Raw genomic sequence first — 25,886 nt, 5'->3', positions numbered from 1 at the left:
AGGCTAAGTTTTCCTGGGGTGAGAGGTTTTCAGGGCTGCAACCAGCAATACCCTGGCAAACCTGGGTGAACTGGTCACCTACCAGAAGCTCTCGTAAGAGCATATTTGGGAAGACCCATTTACATAGACCAGACACAGGACTGGTTACCTGTACTACAAGGAAAGAAAAGAAAAAGCGCTAAATTTTCTCCTTGCCCTTTTTTATACATAGCAACAAAAGGAAATTGGAAGTAAAGGGGAGAAAAGAAGTGAAAAAATAACTATGAAGGGTTATAAAAGACCTGTACCCAATATCTAGGTCCTCAAAATCTTTACCCTGATCCATTTGACCCAAATCTTCCTTTTAGGAAAAAAGGGACACAAAGAAGGTTTAATCTCCTGTGAACCTAGAGATTAACAGCTTATTCCATCACTCTTATTCCTAATGAAATTGTTAAAATTATTATCTGTGAGGCTTACTTGAAACTATACTGAGTACTCTGTCCATCAGCTGACAGTCACTATTTTTTAAAATTATTTTTTATAGGTCCACAGAGCCTGGTATTGACCTATTCAATGCCATCTGCAGTGGGGATCTGCCCTGCATGGAAAATGTAGTCCTGGCCCTGGCCCAGATAGAGAATTCTGCTGCTGTGCAGAAGGCCTTTGCCCACTATAACCAGCAGATGGGCCAGAAGGTGTAGCTGCGCACAGAGATCCTCGAGGAACTGTTGGACGTGCACAGGGCCTGTGAGAGAGAGGCCATACAAGTCTTCATGAAGAACACTTTTAAGGATGTTGGCCAAAAGTTCCAGAAGGAATTAGGGGTATGTTTGGTATTCTGTGTCATGACAGGCAGAAAAATATTGGTCCTTCTTGAGAAAAGTATTCTTCTTGGACCACAGAACAGTAAAACTCACTAATGTATACATATTTGCAATCATTATTGAAAGATTATGCCTAGTCTTCACTCTCTAAAAATCCAATATTCCCACAAAAAAATCATTTTTGTTTATTTCTGAACAATGCATTTTATGTTTTTAGCAATTACCTAAATTGTACAATGCATTTATAAAAAGATTCTTAATTTAGTTTTTTTTTCCTTTAAAGTTAAAGAAGACACATTATTGTTGTGTTCCCTGCTAGTTATCTGGGGGAATGAAATTCTTTTTAAAATAATCCTAATAATTTATTGCTTTTTATGTATGCTGACAGAAAAAAAATAGAAAACCAAGAGAGAGACACTGATAATAAGATCTTTATGTAAAAAAAATGTCCATTTTTGTTAATTTTTCCACCATGGAATCCGTATCTTCCACAACAAAGTGTATAATTATTATATAATCATCATTACTTCATTAGCCTATTATAAAATATTCAAAAATATTCTAATATTAAAGAATGTATTAATTAATTATTTATTTTTACTCAATACTTCTAGAAAGTCACCCTGGCTTACAGTCTGCATCACCTCATATAATCTACAAGATGGTTATTGCTCCTTCTGGTTCACAGATATGGAATCCTCAGTCCATTCACATCAAGGTCACAAAGTCCCAGTGAAGTGGGTTCAGAAAATCCATGTAGGCTTGCCTCACTCCCATGCCTGTGCTCTGAAATAGTCCTGAAATTAGAAACCTGAAAGATAAATGCTTCATATGAAATAATACCTGTGCTTTAGAATCACTCTCTGAAAGCAGGAAATCTAGGGGAAGACAGCTTCAGAAAATCACAAATAAAAAATTTTTGGCAGCAAGCACTTTTCTTAGGGATGTTATAGGATGTCATGGTGAAGTGAAGAGAATGTTCCCATTTAGATGCCACAGTTTCTACAGGAGAAGCATTTTCCAGTAGCTGTGATTAACCTTCTGCTCAGGGGTTCACTTTTCTGTCTGTGCTGTTTGGTAGCTTTACAGGTCCATCTGGAAGGAAAGCGAGATGACCCTTGTAAGCAAAACAGGGAAGGATCACCGGATAGTTGCACAACTTTATTTCAAGATATTTTTGGTCCTCTGGAAGAAGAAGTGAAGCAGGGGACATTTTCTAAACCAGGAGGTTACCATCTCTTTATTCAGAAAAAATAAGAGCTGAAGAAAAACTAATATCAGGATCGTGGAAAGAGGATAGATCGTGGAAAGGGGATAGATGTAGCTGGTACCATTTCTGGGGATTGCTGAGGAGACTCTATAAGGAAAATAATAAGAGACACAGAGACAAGCTGCAGAGGCAGGAAAAATGGCTGCTTGTCCAAGTGGCCAGGTTTATGTATATCAATAGGTTACATTAGGTCATTAGTACCATAACTACATTATTGTGTATTCTATCAGTAAGGTTGCTTATTTTGTAGTTACATTTTACAGTTACAATATGTAATGTCAGGAACCTTGTGCTGCTCTCAAGAAAGTCCATTGTTACTGTTAGGCAGGCAGATCCAGGAGCACTGGAGCCTGGTGAAACACTGTAGATTCCTAACAAGCAAGTTCCTTTATTCCCAGAAACTATGTGCCTGAGATCAAGGTCGAGGCTCATAAGACTCTAGCATAAAGCCTTCTCATACAGTTATTGCCACTGCAGCTAGATGTTGCACATATATTTAGTTATTTTACTAGTTCCTAGGAGAAACAACAGGGCATTCTAAGGGTGGGAAAGAGAGTTCCTATTACCTCCCTGGAGTTTGCTCACAGAGGAACACTTCTCTGTATATTTGCACAGTCAGAATCCCTATAAGACTCTTTTAAACCCCCTGGAAACAAGGAAGACACTGGGCTTGGTATGCAGTGCCTCTGCCTTTTATTTGCCCACTGACTGATTCATTCAGTAAGAGAACTTACCATGAGATACATAGGTTCTTTCTTGGGATCACACAGTCCCCAAAGATGTTTGTGAAATTCATTCATTCATCCAATCATCCAGTCATTTTCCAACAATTCATTTTGACATGTGTGTAAGGTACTTGTCAAGTTGCTGGGAAGAAATAAATTTAAAAACAGAAATAAAAGGCAAATTCACTGAAGAAAAGCAAGTTCTTTCTAAGTACAAACAGTAATAAACAAATTATGTCTTACAAATAATTTTAATGACAGTAGCAATAAATACGTTTATTGCTCTTACTGTGTTCTAGAGTTTAAACCAATTAATCATCACATCAAATCAAAAAACTATTTATTATTAATATACCCATTAATTTAAAAAGAAAATTGAGGCACAGAAAAGGACAAAGACTGTCTCAAGATCACCCAGGTAACAAGTGGTACTGCTTGTATGCAAATCTGAGTAACATGATCTGTGCCGTTAACAATTTTTCTAGACTGGTATTCTGAGATTACATCAGTTAGAATTAGGTTTGGCTACATATTATTTGAAGAGAAAAAGCACCAATGGCTTCAAAAGAGCAAAAGTTTCTTTCTTGCATCCAAGAAGTGAGGAGGAGAGCACCCAGTGCTTCTCTGATGATCCCATATTTGTCTTAGTCCCAGCATCTTTGTACAAGGTTTGCCTCAAGCTGAGTTCATGTTTTAAGAGGGCTGTTTGTTTCAGCCTTTAGCTCCATTTTGTAGGTGGAGAAAAAAAGGTGGGGGGTGTTTTAGACATGAGAAGGGCTATGATTAGACTCCCTTTAGGAGCTTTCCAAGATTTACCATGTAATATTTATGATTATATTTTTGGCAAGAGTTTAATCATTTATGCACCCTAGCTGTAAGGGATGTTGAACATAAAATACAGTATTTTAACATGATTATATCAGATGAGGTAAAATTTCAGCAGACTATTCAAAGAAGCCAGCGAAACAAAAGGATATGTAGGAGAAGGAAGTTTCAAACAACAAAAAAGGTCCCTGAAGAATTCATTGGCTCATGTTCCAGGAGTAGCAAAAAAAAAAAAAAAAATATGTGCTGTGAGCAGGAAGTAAAGGAGAGTCTTCAGGAGATAAAGCCAGAGGCCAGAAAAATGAGTGCTTTGAAGGACACTGAAATCAGCTTGAAATTCATTTGGCTGAACAGAAAGAACGTCAATAGAGGGTTTTGAGTGTAAGAGTGATTTTTTTCTGAAAGTAATATGGCAAAACTCTTGTTGCTCTGAGAAGGACTGACTGCGGTAAGAGGTGATGATGCCTTGGGCTAGTGTATTTTGGTGCAGTGTGTGACAAGTGACAGGTTCTGGTAATATCTGATGGTTATATGAGGGACATGTGAAGGGAAACAAGATATTAAGGATATAGTTGGATGAACTGTTACTAGTTGCTAAAACTGAAGTGACTGGGAAGGATCAGTTTGACAGGGAATCCAGGGTTAAGTTTTAGACCTAATCACTTTGAAATGCTACTTGAATTGTAAAATGAATTGTTATATGGCTGGGAACACTTGAATTAAGGGGTGTATTGCAGGTTGGTTTTTCTTTAATCCATAGTCTCTATTTCCTCATTTGAATGCTCCTGTTTAGGCTGAACAGATGTTGCAAAAATACTTGGATTCCAAGGAGGATGTGGCAGATGCACTCCTACAAACTGATCACTCATTCACAAAAAAAGAAAAAGAGGTTGCAGGTGAGAACAACTGAAAACACTGAGACTAGTTGGAAAGCCTAGAAGTGTTTGTTGACAGTATTGGTCCACATAAAATTATCATTATAAAGAAACAATAGCAGCGGGCGTGGTGGCCCATGCCCCTAATTCAAGTAACTGGGGTGGTTGATGTAGGTGCATCAGGAGTTCAAAGGCAGCCTCTGCAGATAAGTGAGGCACTTAGCAACTCAGGAAGATTCTGTCACTAAATAAAATATTAAAAAGGGCTGGATATGTGGCTCAGTGGTTAAGCACTCCCTGGTTTCAATCCCCAGTACCAAAAAGGAAAGAAAGAATGGAAGGAAGGAAGGAAGGAAGGAAGGAAGGAAGGAAGGAAGGGAGGGAGGGAGGGAGGAAGGAAGGAGGAAAGAAAGGAGGGAGAGTAAGAAAAGAAGGAAGAGAATAGCAAGTATCATTCTTAGTTCTCTGGTAGTTTTACCTTAACTGGCATGTTCAATCATCGATCTTCTGATGCAAAATTTACCACAATTCTCAATGACATAAGAATTTTTTAAAGGGTAAAAACACAAGAAATATGTACAACTTAACATCTGTATTTCTTTGCTTTTCTTCCTCAGTGGAACATATAAAGGCTGAATCTGCAGAAGCTACAAAGAAAATGTTGGAAGAAATCCAAAGGAAGAATGCGCAGATCATGGAACAGAAAGAAAAGAGTTACCAGGAACATGTGCATCAGTTGACTGAGAAGATGCAGCAGGACAGGGCCCAGGCAATGGGGGAACAAGAGAGGACTCCAGCTCTGAAATTTCTGGTATTTGACCACAACATCTCAGTTTTCTCTTCCAGTGCCCCAAGTCAAAAACAAAGTGTAAGGATGAGAACTTCATGCCTCCAAAAGAAGAATATCCCATCCAGTTACGCTACTACATTTCTCATCTCCTATCTGCTTTTATCTCTGTCCATCTCTGGTTATGAAAATTTATCTAGTTGCTGGATAAAATACCATGAAATTTTTCCTTATGCTATTGTTATTAAACAGTAGTTATTAATTACTAAGCATAGCACAAGTGCTGTAAGGCACTTGTGATCAAATCCTCACCTAATGGCTCAGAGACCATTATTTTCTCAATTGCTAAATAAGGACACTTTGATTCCATGAGCTATAGATAACCTTTTTACATCGGACTGCATAGTGATACAACCATCCTACTAAGCGGGATTTTTGTTTCTCCCAAAACTAGTATAACTTGATACCTGGGAGCACAATAATGAGTAGAAGACTCTTGACCAACTACCCATTTTTAAGCAAATTGGCTGAGTGTTCATATGGCCAATACATTCTGGCTATTTGAGTACTACTCCACTTTTGTACTGAATCTGCATGTTGGCCCAGGAATATCCTATGGGCTACTTCAGGCTCCAGTGGTTTCAACATACTTTTGTTGCATCTGCCACCCAAACTTTGGAGACTTGTACTAAATTCTGATTCTGCATCACATAGCTACCTTCCCATTGCATTTTGTCTGTCCTTCTTACCTAGCTACACATGTGTTAATCAGAGATAAGGATATATATATATATATATATATATATATATATATATATACACACACACACACACACACAACCACAAATTGTGTTGCATATGAGTGAAGGGATTCAAGAATGGAATTCTAGGCCATAGATATTTTAGAAATTATAAGACAACATCAGTTCTGAAGCTGGAGCAAGGCTAGGGAAAATGTTAGCAGAAATAGGAAACTCAGGAGAAACTAAGACAGAGGGGGCGGGGGAGATGCAAGTTAAGGGAGGAAAGAATGTCAAGAACAAGTGTCAAAAGTTCTTGAGGGATTAATGGAAATACCCAAAGGGGAACTAAGATGGCAATGTGGAAATCACAGTAAGCTGTACAAGTTTCCTTTAGGAATAGGATCGACTTCTCGAAGAGGGATTCAAGAATGAGAGCATGAAACTTCAGCAACAGATAAATCAAATCAGATGGAAAGCAGCAAACCAATAGCCATACCCACACCCTACCCTTTCCCATACCACGTAACATACTCTAAAGATCCAAGGAAGAACTCTGTCTAGCCCCCTCTTCCCAGGGAATAAATCAAGCAGGGAACTTTAGAATGTGAAACAACTGCCACTCAACCAAACTTGCAATCAAGATGCATTTCTGTTGGACCATGAGAGTTAAAATTTAAATATGAAAGCAATGTTTTCTTAATACCAATAATTGAAGCGATTTTATATTTGAAATCTTGAACTGGAACTCAAAAGAGAGGTTAAATTGCATAACTGGGTTGCTTTCTACATTGAGGAGACGTCATGCAGTTCTGTTCAGAATGGATTGTTTTTCCCCCACATGTTCCACCCTTTGATACTGTCATGCTGTTTTTCAAGATTTACTTTTGTTCTGGGACAAGATTAGAGTGTTTTCAACATGGGAAAATATCTGACAAAATTGAATAAATCTATTGGGCACATTGGAGCATCACACCTGCCAAGTGGTCTTGGGTCTGTTAACATTGCCTGTTAACAGGGGAGATCCTGGACACCTCGCTTGGCTCCAGGACACACACAGTGTACAGTTCTCAGCTGGGTAGAGGCTGCTACTCAGTGATGGGACATCTGGATACTGACAGAGGAATTTCCCCTGTTGAGAATGCAAGTCTGAGTGCAGGCTCCACTTCTCCGTTTAGTTATGTCCTTTGGGGAATTACTGCCTTATTCCTAGGCCCTACATCTCTGTTTTCTAATCCCCATTTTTTAGTCTTTTCTCTTTCCTACAGTTTAGAGAATAACTTTTACAATCACAAAACAAGAAGCTTTAATTCAAACGTAAAATAAATTCCTTTCTGTCCTTTTGAGAATCTTCACTATAATCTTACAAGATGTGAACCTTCTTGCATCCTTTTATTTCCTCTGTCTTCCTACCATGACATCATTTCTTAGAAGTCACTTGGGTACATGTTTGCTATGACCTGATAACAGAATGTTAAATCAAGAATAATTTGTTGTTAAAATGTATTAAACCACCACAATAGTTTTAGAATGTGTGTTATTTAGAGTTCTTAATGGCTAATAACAATTTCCTTAGCAATTTATATAAAAACTAATTTAATTTTTAAGAACTGTAGGTGGCACACAGATATCCCAGCAGGATGAGAGAGTCAGACACTCCAGCTGTTCCATCAAGAATGGTGCCACCATACAGTGAAGGTGTCTCAAGAGGATGCCACAGCCACTAGGACCGGCCACCATGATCTCCAGATGAAAGGCCAGAAGCTCTCCAGTGGTGGCTTTCACTGAGTAGCTGCCTCCCCTTTCTCACATTTGCAATAAGCAAACACTACCCGCAAGGAAAAGCTGCATCTTTGGGTTGCTCATATCTCCAGATAAGTCCCACCAAAGTATGTTTGCAAGGCAGAATCTCAATCACATGCCTCTCACAGGGAGAGTCTGGAAGGCAGTTTTCTCTGTCTTCCACGTGGGGAAGCACACACACATAGTGTGGGAAGTGTTTCTCCACGTTAAAGCCAACCAGGTCTTTCTCCACAAAGATCTCTGAAGATAAATCCTATGTTTCCTACAGTAGGAAAAATATGAGGCATCTTCCTATTTTCCTACACATCACATGCAACCCTCTTGATTTTTCATCTTTGTCTTGATAGTTCAATATTCTTTTTAATTTTTCCATTGTTTTGTAAGTCATACATTTTGTTAACATCTTTAGGTTATTCTTAACTTTTAAAAATCTGTTTTAATTAGTTTACTTGACAGCAGAAAGCATTTTGACACATTATACACAAATGGAGCACAACTTCTCCTTGCTCTGGTTGTACATGGTGGTGAGTCACACCAGTATTGTAATCATACACATATATAGGTCCGTCACATTGGATTATCCTTTGCATCCCCACATCCTCCTCACTCCCCTCTGCACAATCAAAAGTTCCTTCATTCTTCCCTACCTTTCCCCCCATTATGGATAAGCATCCTTTTATCAGAGAAAACATTTGACCTTTGGTTTGCGGGGATTGGCTTATTTTGCTTAGCATAATATTCTACAGCTCCATCTATTTACCTGAAAATGCCATAATTTTATTGTTCTTTAAGGCTAAGTAATATTCCATTGTGTATATATACCACATTTTCTTGATCTATGTATTGTAACGAACACCTGTGGAGAAAACCTGTGAAGAGAACCACAAAAGAACAGACACAGGGTACAAGAGGGCAGACAGAAGTGGAATGGAGAGGAGTGAAGTGAAGAAGAAGTCTTCGCTCCTCCCTCCTGCTGAGTTTATTTAAAAAGGTTACATATTACTCATCACCATGACTACACTCTAACCAGTATTCCTTTAACCCTGAAGGCTAGATAACTGAGATAAGGTCCAGGTTAATACAAACACAAAGCCTCTCACATCCAAGGACATTACTATGAAAACCAGATAGTGCATCCCCATATCTTAATAGCCTCAGGGGAAAACTGCTGGGCATTCCAATTGTGGAAATCAAGGCGCCAGTTATGCCCTCTCCCCACCAGGAGTTTGCTCTCCGGGGGAATGTTTCGCTGTCTGTTTCCACAGTCAGAATACCTACCATGAATCTTTTGGAAGGGCCCCTAGGTTGGTTCCATAGTTTAGCTATTGTGAATTCTGCTGCTATAAACATTGATGTGGCTGTGTCCCTGTGGTATGCTGTTTTTAAGTCCTTTCAGTATAAACCAAAGAATGGGATGACTGGGTCAAATGGTGGTTCCACTTCAAGTTTTCTAAAGAATCTCCATATTGCTTTCCAGAGTGGTCAGACTAATTTTCAGTCCTACCAGCAATGTATGAGTGTACCTTTTCTCCCACATCCTCACCAACACTTATTATTGCTTGTATTCTTGATAATTGCCATTCTGACTGGAGTGAGATGAAATCTTAGTTTTGATTTGCATTTGTCTAATTGCTAGAAATGTTGAACACTTTTTCATATATTTGTTGACTGTAGTTCTTCTTCTGTGAAGTGTCTGCTTAGTTCCTTAGCCTAATTGTTGATCGGGTTATTTATTTGTTTGTTTGTTGTTTTTAGTTCTTTTGGTGTTAAGTCATTTAGTTCTTTATATATCCTGGAAGTTAGTGCTATATCTGATGTGCGTGTGGTAATGATTTTATCCCATTCTGTAGGCTCTCTCTTGATGTTCTTGATTGTTTCCTTTGCTGAGAAGAAGCTTTTTAGTTTGAATCCATCCCATATACTGATTCTTGATTTTACTTTTCACTCTTTTGGAGTCCTGTTAAGGAAGTCAGGTCCCAATCCAACATGATGAAGATTTGGGGTGACTTTTTCTTCTATTAGGCACAGGATGTCTGTTCTAGTGTCTATATCTTTGATCCTTAACAAAGCCTTTAAGGGAAAATAAAATAAGTTCATCCACTCCCACATTCATGACTTAGTATATTGTTTTCTATTTCAGATTTAGATTATTTTTGCTCCTCAAATTAGTTATTTTTCTTACTTTTTAAACAGTTCATATCTCGTTTTGTGAAAACAGACAGCAACTTTATTCTTTTTCAAAATATCCCTCTGATGTACTTTATCAGATCATTTTTCTTACCACTAGCTCAACAGTTATGCTCACATACTATTTTACTTTCAAACAAACAAAAAAGCAAAAAAGTTCCACTTGACTTAAATTTTAAAATCTCCTCTCAGATCTGCTTCTCAGTTTCCCAGCCCCTTGTTTCTGCTTTCCACTCACATACCACTAATACACACTGCTCAGGCCAGATTTGACCTCACAGGTAAATGGTTAAGAAGTATGGCACTTTCTTTTCATTTCTCAGCTCTATCTTCCACCAAATAGACTAGTTCATGTTCATGATGCTTCAAGTTGTGGCCATGGAGTGCAGGGGATGCAGGAAAAGAAACCCTTCTTAGGGGAGGCATTACTGATCTGCTGTTAATGCCTTCTGGGAGTTAAAGAGGTTTCAGTTCTTTGCAGATTCACCTGACATGGTTTCCCACTAGCACTTTCCTATTGTAGTTTTCTTCTGATTCCTACCCTGAAACCCTGTCTTCTGGGGATCCACTCTTCCAATACAATTTCCGTCTTGAGGTTGGTGCCTCTTGAAAGGTAGACATCTTGGGCTGGGTTTCTCTAAAGGTGACCCAAGTCCAGAAACCCCCAGAGAATCCACCCAGGAGAAAAATTCATGTGCACATGCTTAGCTGTACATAGGGAGGAGAAATGTCCACAACTTTAACCATCTTCTTCCCTATTTTGCCACAATCCACTTACATAGACTGATTTTGATATTTGGGGACATGAGTCATAAACCAATGCTACTGTCCCCTGTTCCAGGAAGCACCTGTCAGTCTTACAGAGGGTCTTTGAGTCCTCCCTTAGTTTATGAAGAGGACAGAAAGTGGCAACCCTTATTTCCCATAGGGAAGGAAGGACAGAAAGGGGAAGGTGGGTATCACTACACACCAGTAAGTCAAAGGAATTCTCCACTGGTACTCTCTTCCATTTCGTCTCTTCAGTTCCTCTTAGCCCATTGAAATTTGGTATAAGAGCAAAAAATAAAATAAAATATTAAAAAATAAATTCACAATTACTTAGGCTATTCTTTATAAAGTGGACAATCAAACTTTCAAAATTCAAGGGTGAAGGTAGAGATAGATAGTACTAGAGTGTTCTAGTCCATTTTTTTCTAGTCCAATTTTGAAGAATAATAAGCACTAATTAAACTGAATTTTGACTTTCCTTTTTTAACACATTTGCTAATCATTTGAACCAAGTACAGGAGCTTTGTGTCATGATAAACTCCTATAGAAAGTATTCAAAATCCCTAAACTATGTTTTCTATAAAATGAGGATAATTACAGCTACAACAAAATTTGTACTGAGGAATACATTAAATTTAATGAGTAATGTCTGTAAAAAATTTAACATTATTACTACTGATCTAATAGGCTTGAAATGCAACATATATTTTAAGGTGAATATTTTCCTTTTTATGCATTTTATTTTTTAATTATTGACATATATTAATTGTAGGAATTAATGGGACTTGCTGTGACATATTTATATGTGCATAGATCATGTCCATCCACTCTTATACTATATCCCTACTTTCTCTTTCAGGCCCCTGCTCTTGACCCCTCCCAAGTCCCTTACAGTCCCTCTTCTACTTTCAGGATACTTAAAGGAAATTTTGTTGTCATTGGTGTTGTTTCAACAAATGGGAGAGAATATATGACACTTCTCCTTCTACATCTAGCTTTTTCCATTTAACATAATGTCTTCCTTTGTCATCATTTTCCTACAAATGACAGGATTTCATTCTTCTTTATGACTGAATAATACTTTACTGCATATATATATATAATCACATTTCCTTTATCCATTCATCTGTTCAGGCACCTAGGCTGGTTCCATATTTTGCTGGTTGTGAATAATGCCTAATAAACATAGGTATGCAGGCATCTCTTTGGTGTGCTGACTTTGTTTTCTTCAGACATATACCCAAGAGTGGGATACTTGGATGATACATTAGTTCTAGTTTTAGTTTTAGGTTTTTGGGGGTATTTTTTAGGAACCTCCACTGTTTTCCACAGCAGATGTTCTAATTCACATTTCTACAGACCATGTAGAAGTGTTCTTTTTCTCCTCATCCTCACTATCATTTGTTATTTTTATTATTTTTTTATAATAGCCATCCTACCTCGGGGAGATAGAATCACATTGTGGATTTGATATGCATTTTGCTAATGGCTAAAGATATTGAGCATTTTAATATGTTTATAGGCCATCTCAATTTCTCCTTTTAAGACATGTCTATTCAAATTATTGGCCCATTTTTAAAATTGGATTAATTTTTTTGTTAAGTTTTTTCAGTTCTTTATGTGTTCGGATATTAATCCTCTGTCAGATGAATAGCTAACAAAGATTTTTCTCTCATTCTGAAGGTTGTCTCTTCACTCTATTGATTGTTTCCTTTGCTTTGCAGAAGCTTTTTAATTTGACGTAATCCCATCTGTCGATTCTTGCTTCTGTTTCCTATGTTTTCCAAGTCTTACCAAGGAAGTCATCATCATCTGTGCCAAGATGGTAATGTGTTTCCCCTGTGTTCTCCCTCTGGTGGTTTCGGAGTTTCAGATCTTTCATTAAAGGTCTCTGATCTTGGAGGCTTGATTGTAGCTCAGTGGTAGGGCACTTACCTCGCAAGTAAGTGTGAGGCACTGGCTTCGTGCCTAGCACCACATAAAAACAAATAAAGGCATTGAGTCCATATACAACTTAAAAAAAAAAAATCTCTGATCTGTTTTCAGTTGATTTGCAGAGGGCAAGATTTGGGAGTCTAAATTCAATTTCTACATGTGGATGTTATTTTCCAAACGCCATTTATTGAACAGATTATCCTTTGTCCAATGCATAATTTTGGCACCTTGGTCAAAAATCAGTTGACCTTTGATGCATGGCTTTTTTCTGGGTCCTCCATTGTGTTCCTGTGGTTTAGGTGTCGGTTTTTATGGCAATTCCATGCTATTTTTGTACTATGGTCTTGTAATGTGCCTAGATATCAGGTATTGTGATGCCTCCTGCTTTGTTCTTTTTACTCAAGACTGCTATGTCTATTCAGGATCTTTTGTGCCTCTATGTGAATTTGGGGATTGTTTTTATCTAGTTCAGTGAAGACAGTCATAGGTATTGTGATGAGGATGACATTTAATTTGTAGATGTCTTTTAATAGTACAGCTGTTTCACCAATAACTCTCTCAGTCCATGAATATGGGAGGTCTTTCCATATTTTAATGTCTTCTTTATTTTCTTTCTTCACTGTTGTATAATTTTCATTATAGAAGTTTTTCACAATCTTAAGCATCTTTTACCTTTGACAAAGACTATACACTTTGTAGAGATGTTCTCTGTGTTTCTCAGAGTAAATATCATGTACCAATATACCTTGTATTTAATAGATAAATACTATCTTATAAGAAATATGTGCTTCAAATACAACAAAAATCTTTCACCTCTTTTCGTCTTGATACTACAGCAGCAAAAGAAACATTATTTGATTTGTATAAAAAAAGGAAAATATAGACATATGATATTTAAGAATATATGTATATACATATAAATACATATTGCATATCTACATATGTGTTTGTTATCACATGTATAAATCAATATTAGAGATATGTAATGAAAGTTTTTTCACATGTCACCATGAGATAATTTGTTTTCCAGCCTTCAGAGATAATCAGCAATATTCTGAACTTCTATTCCTTCCAGCACCCTTTGTATTTTTTTTCCCTTGGCCCAGTGTCTGTGCACCAGCAGTGAATTAATGAACTGGCATTAGCTAGGCCATTGTGAAGGCAGCATGGTAGACATATGTGTGAGAGCATTTGAAACCTCAAAACTACATACATACATACATACATACAACCAAAGCTTCTATGACTAGAAATTGAGGCAGGAGAATTGTGAGTTCAAAGCCAGCCTTAGCAAAAGCAAGGTGCTAACCACCTCAGTGAGACCCAGTCTCTACATAAATATACACAAAAGGGGCTGGCGATATGGTTCAGTGGTTGAGTGCCCCTTAGTTCAATCCCTAGTACCCCTACCAAAGAAGGGAGAAAATATCATTCTAAGAGAATTACAAATGCTCTGTAAATTTGTCAAACCTTAATATATCTGATATCATCTGAATTTTTTTTCTATTTGGAAAATGGGTATTGGTGACATTGTGGTTCATGTTTTTAAGGATTCTTCAAGTAAGCTGTGGGCAGTGGCACACACCTGTAATCCCAGTGGCTCAGAAAGCTGAGGCAGGAGGATCACAAGTGCAAAGTCAGCCTCAGCAACTTAGTGAGGCCCTAAGCAACATAGAAAAACCCTATAACAAAATAAAAACTAAAAAGGGCTGGAGATGTGGCTTAGTTTTGTTATATGATCCTTTTATTAGGGGTGAGATCTTTATATGTGTGTGTTTGTATATTCTTAATAGCTCCTTAGTGAAAATTCTGTTTTTGTTTGTCAATTAAAACAGATTTACATTGTTTTCTTTTTCTTTTTTTTTTTTAAATTTTTTTTATTGGTTGTTCAAAACATTATAAAGCTCTTGACATATCATATTTCATACATTAGATTCAAGTTGGTTATGAACTCCCAATTTTACCCCAAATACAGATTGCAGAATCACATCGGTTACACATCCACATTTTTACATAATGCCCTATTAGTAACTGTTGTATTCTGCTACCTTTCCTATCCTCTACCATCCCCCCTCCCTCCCCTCCCATCTTCTCTCTCTACCCCATGCACTGTAATTCATATCTCTCCTTGTTTATTTTCCCATTCCCCTCACAACCTCTTATATGTAATTTTGTAAAACAATGAGGGTCTCCCTCCATTACCATGCAATTTCCCTTTTCTCTCCCTTTCCATCCCACCTCATGTATCTGTTTAATGTTAATCTTTTCTTCCTGCTCTTCCTCCCTGCTCTGTTCTTAGTTGCTCTCATTATATCAAAGAAGACATTTGGTATTTGTTTTTTAGGGATTGATTTACATTGTTTTCAATGCTTCAGTTTATATGACCATCTCTAGTTTTTGATAGCATGTTATCTCTAAATCATTTTCCAGTGCTTATTTTAGAGCCAACTTCAGGCAAAGAACTCAGATTCTGTATCTAAGATACTGTATCTTGACACATGAAATATGGTAAAGAATTTAGAGAATTACAAATGTTTTAGACAGCTGGTTTATTGCTGTGACCAAGAGACCTGAATAGAACAATTTTAGAGGAGGAAAAGTTTATTTGGGGGCTTATGGTTTCAAAGGTCTCAGTGCACAGACAGCTAACTCCATTGCTCTGAGCCTGAGGTAAGGCAGAACATCATGGCAGAATGGTGTGGTGGAGGAAAGCAGCTCAAGACATGGCACTAGGAAGCAGAGAAAGACTAAGCTGGGCTCACAAAATATAAACCTTGAAGAAGACACACCTCCACTGACCAACTTCCTCTAGCCAAAGACTTCATGGCCAGAGTTACCACCCAGATAATCCATTCAAGTTGATTAATGCACTGATTAGATTAAGGATCTCATAACCCAGTCATTTCATCTCTGAACTTTCTTGAATTGTCTCACAAATGAGGTTTTGGAGGATACCTCATATCTATACCATAAAACTGAGACTCTTTGGCATGAGCCCTCATTCTCTTTCCTGTGAACATACATTGAGAGTTCTCTTCCACATACTAAAAATGGGGTACTTCTTCTCCCTGCTGGGACCCCCATTAGAACAAAAGCATTTCTTTAACTCAAACATGACATCTGAACTGTGTGCCCTCCCAACAAGGAGAGCATATCAAGGTATGATTTCCACAAACCTGCTGTGACATTTGGGTGATTTCAGGGCTGACTGAGACCTTGCTGTCATCACCTGATCCTTACAGTATAACTTTTGCAGTCATGTTGAAGGTGAGTTCCCAGGTTTTATGGTAATCTGAGACAGAAATAGATACAGCACCTCCTGAAACCTCCATCCCCAAATGCAAGACTATCCAACAAACACATACGAGTGTAGATTTTACCAAAGTTGCAAGTTGGGAACATTCCTTTTCCCTAGGTTTTTTTTTTTTTCCATGACAAATTTAGAGGAGAACCATAAGTCTCTGATTCCATAATAGCCGAGTCCATTTCCACCTTGTGGGTCTCCTCTCTTCTTTCCTATATTCTATTTTTTCCCCTCTATTCTACTTTGCTTCTCAAAACAAACAAAATTTCTCCAATAAAGGAAACTTAGTTTTTCCTCATTGTTTAAGTTCTACTGATACTTACATTCTGATAATTACTCCTCTGTTTCAATAAGCATTTCAACCTATTTTTATATACATTCACATGTCTCTCACTATCAAGAATTTTGGAGCCAGATGCAGCGGTGCATGCCTATAATTCCAGCAGCTTTGGAGGCTTAATCAGGAGGATTCAACATTAAAGCCAGCCTCCACAACTTAGTGAGAAATTATACAACTTGTTAAGACCATATCTTAAAATAAAAAATAAAAAGTAAAGGGGGAACTAAGGATTTGGCTCAGTGGTTAAGCAGTCTCAAAATTAAAAAAAAAAAAAAAAAGAAAAGTAAAGGCAGGGCTGAGGATATGGCTCAGTAGTTAAGGATCCCTGGTTTCAACCCCCAGTACCCCCTCACAAATGCTGGGACACATATTAAAATAATAAGCCTTGTTTATGTTTTTATAATTTTTTACCCCAGGAGCTACAAAGAATAAAGAGTCTCTGTAAATACTATGAAAACTGCACGTGGTACACAGACACCATTACTTGGGAAACTGTGAAGCTCTTTGGTGATGCTCTAGCCAAAGAGGAGCTGCATATTCCATGAAATTGTGCTGGCCCGTGAGAGAGACATAGTACCCAGTGGGGAGAATGCCAGGTTCATGGGCACCTTCAGGAGAAGTGGTTTATTTTGTTGTTCTTGGATGCTTTTTTGCAGTTTAAGTTTTTAAAATCAAATTCTTATTTTTTCCAAACAGAAAAGAAACATGTTTCCTAGAATTGAGCCTATTATTACAAAGTAGCTCTTCACTGCTTTCAGTTTAAGTAGCATAGATTCAACATGAGATTATTTTCCTGGTAGAAAACATTTAGACAAGGCCATTTTGAAACATAGCAACCCAAAGTGCACGTATTCTGGAGGGAACAAAATAACATTGTATTTAAGATCAAATGATAGCACTTTTTCTATGTTGTGGTTTTTCAAGAATGAGTAAAAAGCAGTCAGTACTTTTAAATCTACAAGAATCTGTTCAGTTGAGGAAACTCCACATGACCAGCCTAGGTGAATAGTACAATCGAAATCAATCTTCTGGGGCCTCTCACAATCAATCTCCATACTGCAGTCATACTAAGTTTTACAAACATCATTGTATAATGCACACAACACAGAATTATGCCTTTAACTATCTTCAAAGACACAATTCTTTGGTATGAAGTAAATGCCCTATGTCAAGCAACCTGACCAGTCTCTAGTTCCAGATTTTTTCATCACTGAAATAGAAATCCAAAATCCATTAAGCAATCCCTCCAGGTTCTTTCTCTTCCCCCAACCCCTGGAAAATACTAATCTGTTTTCTGTGCCTATTCTGTATATTTCATATGAATAAAATTTTATGATATGTGGTCTCCATCTATGTCTTTACTTAGTATAACATTCTGAGGTTCATCAGTGTTTAGGAGGTATCCATTTTTTGTTTTCTTGACAAATAACATTGTGTTTCATGGAAACCACATTTTAATCATTTTTCTACTGATGGAAATTTATATTTTTTCACTTTTTAGCTACTAAGAATAATGCTATTATGAACAGATATATATATATATATATATATATATATATATATATATATATATATATATATATTTCTTTATTTCTCTTGAGTACACACATAGGAGTGAAATCAGTAGATCATGTGGTAACTCTTTTTTAATTTTGAGGAAATTCCAGACTGCTCTAAAGGGCCCATGGCATTATACATTCCCATGGGCAGTATGTAAGTGTTTGAATTTCTTCACATCCACTCCAACACTCATCATCACGAATATTTTTAGTACAGCTATCCTAGCAGGAGGGAAGCAGCATTACATTGTGATTTTGATTGGCAGTTTCCTAATGGCCAATGACGTTGCACATCTTCAGTGTACTTCTTTGATACCTGTGCCCACTCTTTGAAGAAATGTTTATTCAAGTATTTTGCTCATTTTAGTCAGGTTACTTGCTTTTTAAAATGCATTTTGAGTGCTTTATATGTTCTACATATAATTCTCTTAACAAATATATGATTTTCAAAAACTTTGACAATTTCTTTTTTATGTCTTTTTTATTTGCTCTAATTAATTATACACGACAGGCTTCCACTCCCTCTCTCACATGGTGTTCTCTTGCCATGCAATGGCCTGTGAGATGTCAGGATGCAGCAAGAAAACCCTCATCAGCTGCCAGCACCATGTTCTCAGACTTCCCAGCCTCCAGAACCAAGAGCCAGAATAATTTTTTTTCCTTTTAAATTACTCAGTCTGTGGTAATCTGTTTAGCAACATAAAATGTACTAAGACACCCAGTTTATTTTTTAGATTTGTTTAATTTGTTCTTTTTAGATATGCATGACAGTAGAGTGTATTTTGACACATTATACATACGTGAAGTAGAACTTCCCATTCTTGTGGTTGTGCATGATGTGGAGTTGCACTGGTGGGGTATTCATATATGAACATAGGAACGTTATGTCTAATTCATTCTACGGTCTTTCTTATTCCCTTTCCTCCATTCCCCTTTGTCTAATCCAATGACTTTCTATTCTCCCTCACTCCTCATTGTGTATTAGCATCTGCATATCAGAGAGGACATTCGGCCTTTGGATTTTGGGGATTTGTTTATTTCACTTAGCATGATAGTCTCCAGTTCCATCCAATTTACCAGCAAATGCCATAATTTCATTCTTCTTTAAGGCTGGTATTCCACTGTATAAATATACCACATTTTCTTTATCCATTCATCTGTTGAAGGGCACCTAGATTGGCTACACAGCTTAGCTATTGTGAATTAAGCAGCTATAAACATTGATGTGGCCACGTAAGACACCCAGTTTTTTGTTTTGTTTTGTTTTGTTTTTTAGTTATTGATGGACCTTTATTTTATTTATTTATATATGGTGCTGAGGATCAAATCCAATACTTCACACATGCTAGGCAAGCACTCTATCACTGAGCTGCAACCGCAGCCCAAGACACCCAATTTTGAGGTTACTTTGGAAACAGTTTGATCCTTTTAGGTTGTTTATGAGAATTGTTAGGCCCTGATCAGTTAGGGTTAATTATTCCCCATTCTGAGAGGAAACCCTTTGGTGTGCTTTTCCTAATTAATTACTACCCAATTCTGAGGAGAGACCTTTGGTGTACTTTCCCTAATTATCTAAGAATCCTGAAGTTTTCTAGGCTAGCTGGTGGGAACATCACTCCTTCTAACTTCTATCCCATAAAGTTTTCTCTAACCCTTTTGGTAGGACTTCCCCCAGCTGCACTGACCAGCATCCAGCAGATGCCAAGGTGAGCCCTACAGTGCTCCAGACATCTCCCTTGGCAGTTGGCTCCTTCTCTTGGGTACTGTGTACAGCATTCTAGTGCTTTGTCCTCTGTAGAATGTCAACTCCATCCCCTCAAACTGGGGACTCCACAGGACTAAGTTCTCTCCACCTGTGTCACTGTTTGAATCTCTTAAATCAGCAAGATGGACCATTCACACTCCCACTTTTGTTTGTTACAACTCTCAGGGATCACTATCGCTAAACTTTGTTGTCTGATGCACAGGGTCTTGAAAATTCATGCTTCATCTATGTGGTGCTTTTTTGTGGTTTAGAAATGCGTATGTCTGGTGTTCCTTGCCCCATCGTGACAGAAGCAAACATCTCAACAAATTCCTTACTAATGTAGAATAACAGTGGAAAATGGAACTCCTAAATAAAATATGTATGAATCACAAAAGAACTAATGTGTTAGTTATGCCAGAATCAATTCAGGTTACAGGGATTGATATACAGAAATTAGAAAACCATATAACAGTAGATGGGGTAGAGAGAGAACATGGGAGGGGAGGGGAGGGGAGATAGTAGAGGATAGGAAAGGTAGCAGAATACAACAGTTACTAATAGGGCATTATGTAAAAATGTGGATGTGTAACCGACCTGATTCTGCAATCTGTATTTGGGGTAAAATTGGGAGTTCAAAACCCACTTGAATCAAATGTATGAAATATGATATGTCAAGAGCTTTGTAATGTTTTGAACAACCAATAAAAAAAAGAGGAAAAAAAATAGAAAACCATATAAACAAAGAAACAGTTACAGCACTACTAGCAGAGATCATTAGTCATTTCTTATGTTTCACAATTTAAAAAATTATTTTAAGTTCCATTTAAAAATATTGGTACAATTATGCATACTTTTCAAAAAGCATTGTTCAGAGAAAAAAAGTCATGGTTCATCAGAAAATGCTTCATAATCACCTTTGAGAATGCTAAGTAATATACCTTCTCTGAACAGAGAGCCTCATGAAATAAGCAAACTGAATAGGTTTTAAAGCAAAACTTGGATTACAGAATATGAGAAGTAAAGAAGAATCAATCTACATACACAAGAAGGTAGATAAATAACAAGCTCAGTGTGAATGAAATAATAGTTCAATCTAAAATTATACCTGGGTTAGAAAATAGGAACAGAGAATACTATTACAGGGTAGAGATAAAGATGCAGTGTGCTAGCCTGTAGGACAGGAGAAAGGGCCTAGCATCTTACTGAAACAATCCAGGGACATGGGATCAAGGACAGAAAGTGAAGGAAAGCATATAGGACCATGTTCTATAGGAGATTGCATTAAATATTCAATATCAGGAGGCACATTGTATATAAACACAGGTGCTGTTTATCAGTTACTTTTCTTCGGAACAAACCTATGGCTCATTGAAGTCAGAAACAAGCATCTAGGCCCTAATCTATGCACAAAGTAAACAAAACATAATTCTTGGTTCAATAAATCAATAGACATTGATTTCTTCTTACATATAGCCAATTTGTAAAGCAAACTTCTTCTGAACCTGCTCTACTTCCCTCTTAGTGTCTATAGTAAACTGTTTAATGAGCACCTCAAAACATGAAAACTTTTGTTCATAAGAATGTTTGAATATAGATAAATCTATATAAGTCAATATTTATATAGATGAATATTGCATAACAATATTTTTGCATTGGACTATTTTTAAGTATTCTATAATATGATCAAATTGTGCAAATAATACCCTTATTTTTCTCACTGAAACACAAAATATGTGGCAATACTGGGGAATTTTGTGACGTTCTGAAGGCAGTATAAACTGGTAAAAGTGCTTGCTAAGCTTAGAGACAGGAATTCTAACTAATTCCACCTCTTCCCTTGCAGACAAAATAACAGCCCAGACATGCCCTCAGAAATGGGCATCCCCATGTGCCTCATGGAGAACATGCAGGGGCAGCTCGGGATCAAGCAGGAATCCCTGCAAATCCTATCTGCCCTCATGCAGCCTGTGGTAGTGGTCCCTCTCCTGTTACCATTATAAATGTTCTCCTGTTTGTCCCTCTCGTCTCTTTTAGAATCTTTCTTAATTCATTTTTTTCCTTCAACTTACATTTGATCATGTTTTACTCCAGCACAATCCCGCCCCGTGTGTGTGTGTGTGTGTGTGTGTGTGTGTGAGAGAGAGAGAGAGAGAGAGAGAGAGAGAGAATTTTCCTTATTTTTACTGTAAAATAACATATAGTCTATTTTTCCAGTGTACTGGAAGACCTTGAGATATTAATGATTAATTTGACAGAGAATTCTACTTATTTTCCACTATCCACTGTTTCTCTATCTCCTTGTAATAGAATACCTGATATTTTCCTGGACACCTCTTAGAGCGACTGAATGTCTGACTTCTTGGTAGTAGGATGGCAATGGAATCTTAGCAGAAGTAATATGTGTGTGTGATACTTTATCCAGTTATGTCTTTAAAGAAGGGATCTAGACTTTTCCCTCCTTTCTTCATCTACTGGTTTAAATACATGTGAGGGTGTTCCATCCTGAAAAACAATGGCTAAGCACAAAATAAAAGGACTGGATGCCCCAAGTGCGAGACAAATCCAAGTACTCTTAATCTTTGAATTCTTATTAGAAAGAGAATGGAACTGTTTAAGCAACAATGTTCTGAGGCTTTTCTTTAGATGACCCGTGATACAAATCCTAACTGATATATACTCTCAGGCATTTTGGAGGTTGGAACTCTACATTATCAATTTTATATTCCCAGCATTCAGCCTGGCATGAGGCTCATCAAATATAATATGAATAGACAAATGGTGGTGCTAAATAAGACTGGATGTCATGAAATGATGTATTTTTCACATGACGTAAAGTGAGCTGAGTTCCCAAAGACACATTACTACATACAAATTGCTCATTCTGGAAACATTTTAGTGGTTGACAAAATGACTGCAGAAACAATAGTATCCATCTAGATCATATTGTGCATTATAAATACCTGTATGGTTAGACAATGATCACATTTCTCTATCAATAAATTTACCCTTTGAGAAAATAAATTTTGACAGGTAAGTTTTTATAGCAGATAATCGGAATAAAATAGGAAACACTTCAAATTCTATTTCTACCATGGACTGACTGTAAAATATAAAATCTCTAACAATTCATTCAGCCTGTACTTAAACTTTACTCATCTACTAAGAAGGAATAAAATTTTTAACTTTCAGGCTTCTTCTCAGGGTTAATAAGATAATAAGCTTAAGGAATCTCTTCCAGGCCTTGTGTTATATATGCATTCATTCACTAGAATTTTTTTTTAGAAAAATAAAGTTACAGTGTACCAGAGCTTGGGATCATGATCAGGATGGAGGAAAAGTTCTGTGACATTTCTGTGCTTTTCCTTAAGATATCCACAAAAGTAGGACATTGATATACACCTGTAACAGTCTCAATGGTAACCTCAGAAATTTATGTCCATGTGCTAATGCCTCAAAGCCGTAATCATAACCATGTCTGGAAAAAAATTTTACAACTGTAATTAATTAAAGCTTCTCAAGATGAGATCATCTTGGATTTTCCATTTGGGCTGTATAACCAATAACTGTCATGGGCCAGCCATGGGTTGTGTGTGTGAGCTGTGAGCATTTTGAGCACATTGGACTGAAATTGCTGCTCTGTCTGGGCTGTGTATGTATGTGTCCTTTTTGCTCACTCTGCATTTTGATCCCACACAGAACCTGAGATGGGTGTGACTTACCAAGATGTCAATCAATCTACTGACCGCAAGACACCACAAACCTAGACTCAATCCCCTGAAACCTGACCCTTTGCTTTATTGGGAAAGAACATTCCATCTTGAACCTCCCTTTGTGTGTGTCCCCCACCCCCATGTAAGAATAAAGAATTCAGGTGGCTCTGTCTCTTTCCAATGGACTCTCAAGGTTGAGAGCCGCCCCAGATTTTGAAAAGGTATTTTTGTGTGCTTGTGTGCTTTCTTCTCTGTTTTCTCAGTTATTGATGTAGTCAGATTTTGCAAATCCAGCATAGGTCACCAGCTCAGTTAGAAGGTGTTAAATGGAGACCCCATGGGATGATTTAAGGTAATTGATGAAATGTATATGGATGAGTATAGCCTTCTCTCATAAGCATACTTTTTATGGCTTATTGTGGAATTAATGTGGATTCTTTATATTTTGAAATGTTTTAAATAAGAATTTTTGGATTTATGTACCGGGGATTCGTGTTTAGGGAGTGAGAAAAGAGAAGGAAAATTATTTTCATTGTGGGACATTAAATTCCAGAATTTCTCTACTTCAAGAGAAATAAATCTTTTTAAAAAAAAAATTAATATTATTATTACTTCTAGATTTATTCAGGCAACTTAAATTGAGCTAATAAAATTGCTGAGCCTCTCCTTGCCAAATATTGAATCCGAGTGAGCTGTAACTCAGCTGCTACTCTTAACGCAAATATTAGGCTTTAACTCACTAAATTCTACCGGATATCTAACTTACGTTTGGAGACCCATCAGCAGCAATATGTTGCCCCTTAGTAACCGTAGTCTAACCAAATGCAGATTACCCTAAGGACTAACAGCACCAGCATCTGCCGAGGAGCCCATTTTTTGAGTTAAAAAATTTTTGAGATGCTCCCAGGAGAGCATGCACTGAGAGAGTACCGATGTAAGGAAATGCTCCCATTAACTGTGAGAGTGCTAGCACAGGTGCAGTTCGCAGAAAATATGGCAGGCCGCTGCCTGCCCGTAAGGATCCTGCCCAGGCGGAACAATAAGGCAGTGCCAGTGGATGCTCTTTTGGCCCTCGGCTCTGTGCCACCATTAGGGGGATACTGACCACTGGCCAAGACTCGCACAAACCTGCCCATCGCTCCTCCTCCCCCGCGGCCCCAGGACAACAGGTGGGACTCTTACGCCATGTGGTCACAGAGGGACCCCGGGCAGTGGAAAGTGGACAGCTCAAACGAATGCAACTGGGGAAGCTCCGGGAGCGCTTGCCCTCCGCCCCCAGCAGGACCCTGCCTTGGGCAACCACATGGCAGCGGACAACACTGCAGCTTCCCAGGGCATGCCCCTGGGCGCAGCTACTCACAAGTCTCCTTCCTAGGCACAACGGGTAAAAAATCCTAAAATTTCAAGCAAAACTTTGGGTTATGTTCTGGTTCCATGCTTCTACACAAAGGAACTTTCTAGCCACGTGGAGGGAGTAACAGGCGGGTAAGCCCCATCTCCCACATTTTCCCAGCTTTCCTTTGGTTCTTCCCAGGGTCTCAAAAGGGGCTTCCCGCCCCGCCTTCCAATTACTAACCTGCACTTTCTGTTCACACAGATTCTCTACTAAGAGCTACAGAACCCGCCTTTTCAGAGTTCCCCTAAGGATGCCCGCCTGTCAGAATCCTTCCCCTCCCCCTCGGATTTTCAATACTAACAAAACAATTTCTTTTCAGGTAATAGCTAATTCAGCAAACTTCTTTATTACAGCCCTCCACCTGACTTGTTCTTGAAGCTAAACTGATTTGTTCTCTTTGTTGTAATATTACTAAATAATACTGCATTAATGAGGAATGTCTTGCATATGCTTGTTTATATGAAAAAGGCCAGCAATCGGAGACGATTTTCTCACAAGCTTTTGGCAATCAAATGTTCTTACTTTTCTGGTTTCTAACTATGTTAATACAGGACATAGACAAATATGTGCACAGAAATTTTGTGACTGTCACATAGAGATAAGGGTGAACTCTAGTTAAAAATAAATTTAAATGGATCCAAATACTTTTAAGAACATGTGGTTTAATAAAGTTTATTTTAAATTGTATAGTAATAAGATATATCTTTATTCTGGATACATATTTTTTCAGTTATCTAAATAATCTTTACTCTAATTCACAGGATAATTACTATATGTCTGTTTGCTTCTAATTGTTTTTCTGCAACAAGAAACATGTAATTTATGCTTTTTATACATGCATTTATCTGATGCTCTGCCTTTTATAGTTAAAAATATTTAAGATAAATGTAATTTACTATAATATACTTGTTCCAAGAGATACTTACTAGATTTTAAAGTTGAAATATAACCATCAAATGATCTCTAATTCCTAAATCATTGTTCAGGCCTTTATAAATGATAGACATATATAATTCTATAAAACAAAGATGTCCAAAAAACTTTGGCTACATTACAGTTAAAGTATCTCTTCTTATTAAAATATAACAATTATTCAGATTCTAAGATTT

At 37.5% G+C, this 25,886-nt stretch overlaps 2 pseudogenes; one reads left to right on the top strand and one right to left on the bottom strand.

Moving 5' to 3' along the window:
• Positions 1–6,036, top strand: part of LOC124091912 (guanylate-binding protein 2-like) — a 45,690-nt pseudogene extending 39,654 nt beyond the window's left edge.
• A 2,631-nt stretch (positions 6,037–8,667) lies between these two features.
• The window catches only part of LOC124091911 (guanylate-binding protein 2-like), a 30,935-nt pseudogene continuing 13,716 nt past the window's right edge, over positions 8,668–25,886 (bottom strand).

This window comes from Marmota monax, unplaced genomic scaffold (assembly GCF_021218885.2).
Source record: "Marmota monax isolate L192 unplaced genomic scaffold, Marmota_monax_Labrador192_F-V1.1 WCK01_AAM20220418_F8-fsc00046, whole genome shotgun sequence".
Lineage (NCBI taxonomy): Eukaryota > Metazoa > Chordata > Mammalia > Rodentia > Sciuridae > Marmota > Marmota monax.
This window is presented reverse-complemented; position numbering and strand designations above follow the sequence as displayed.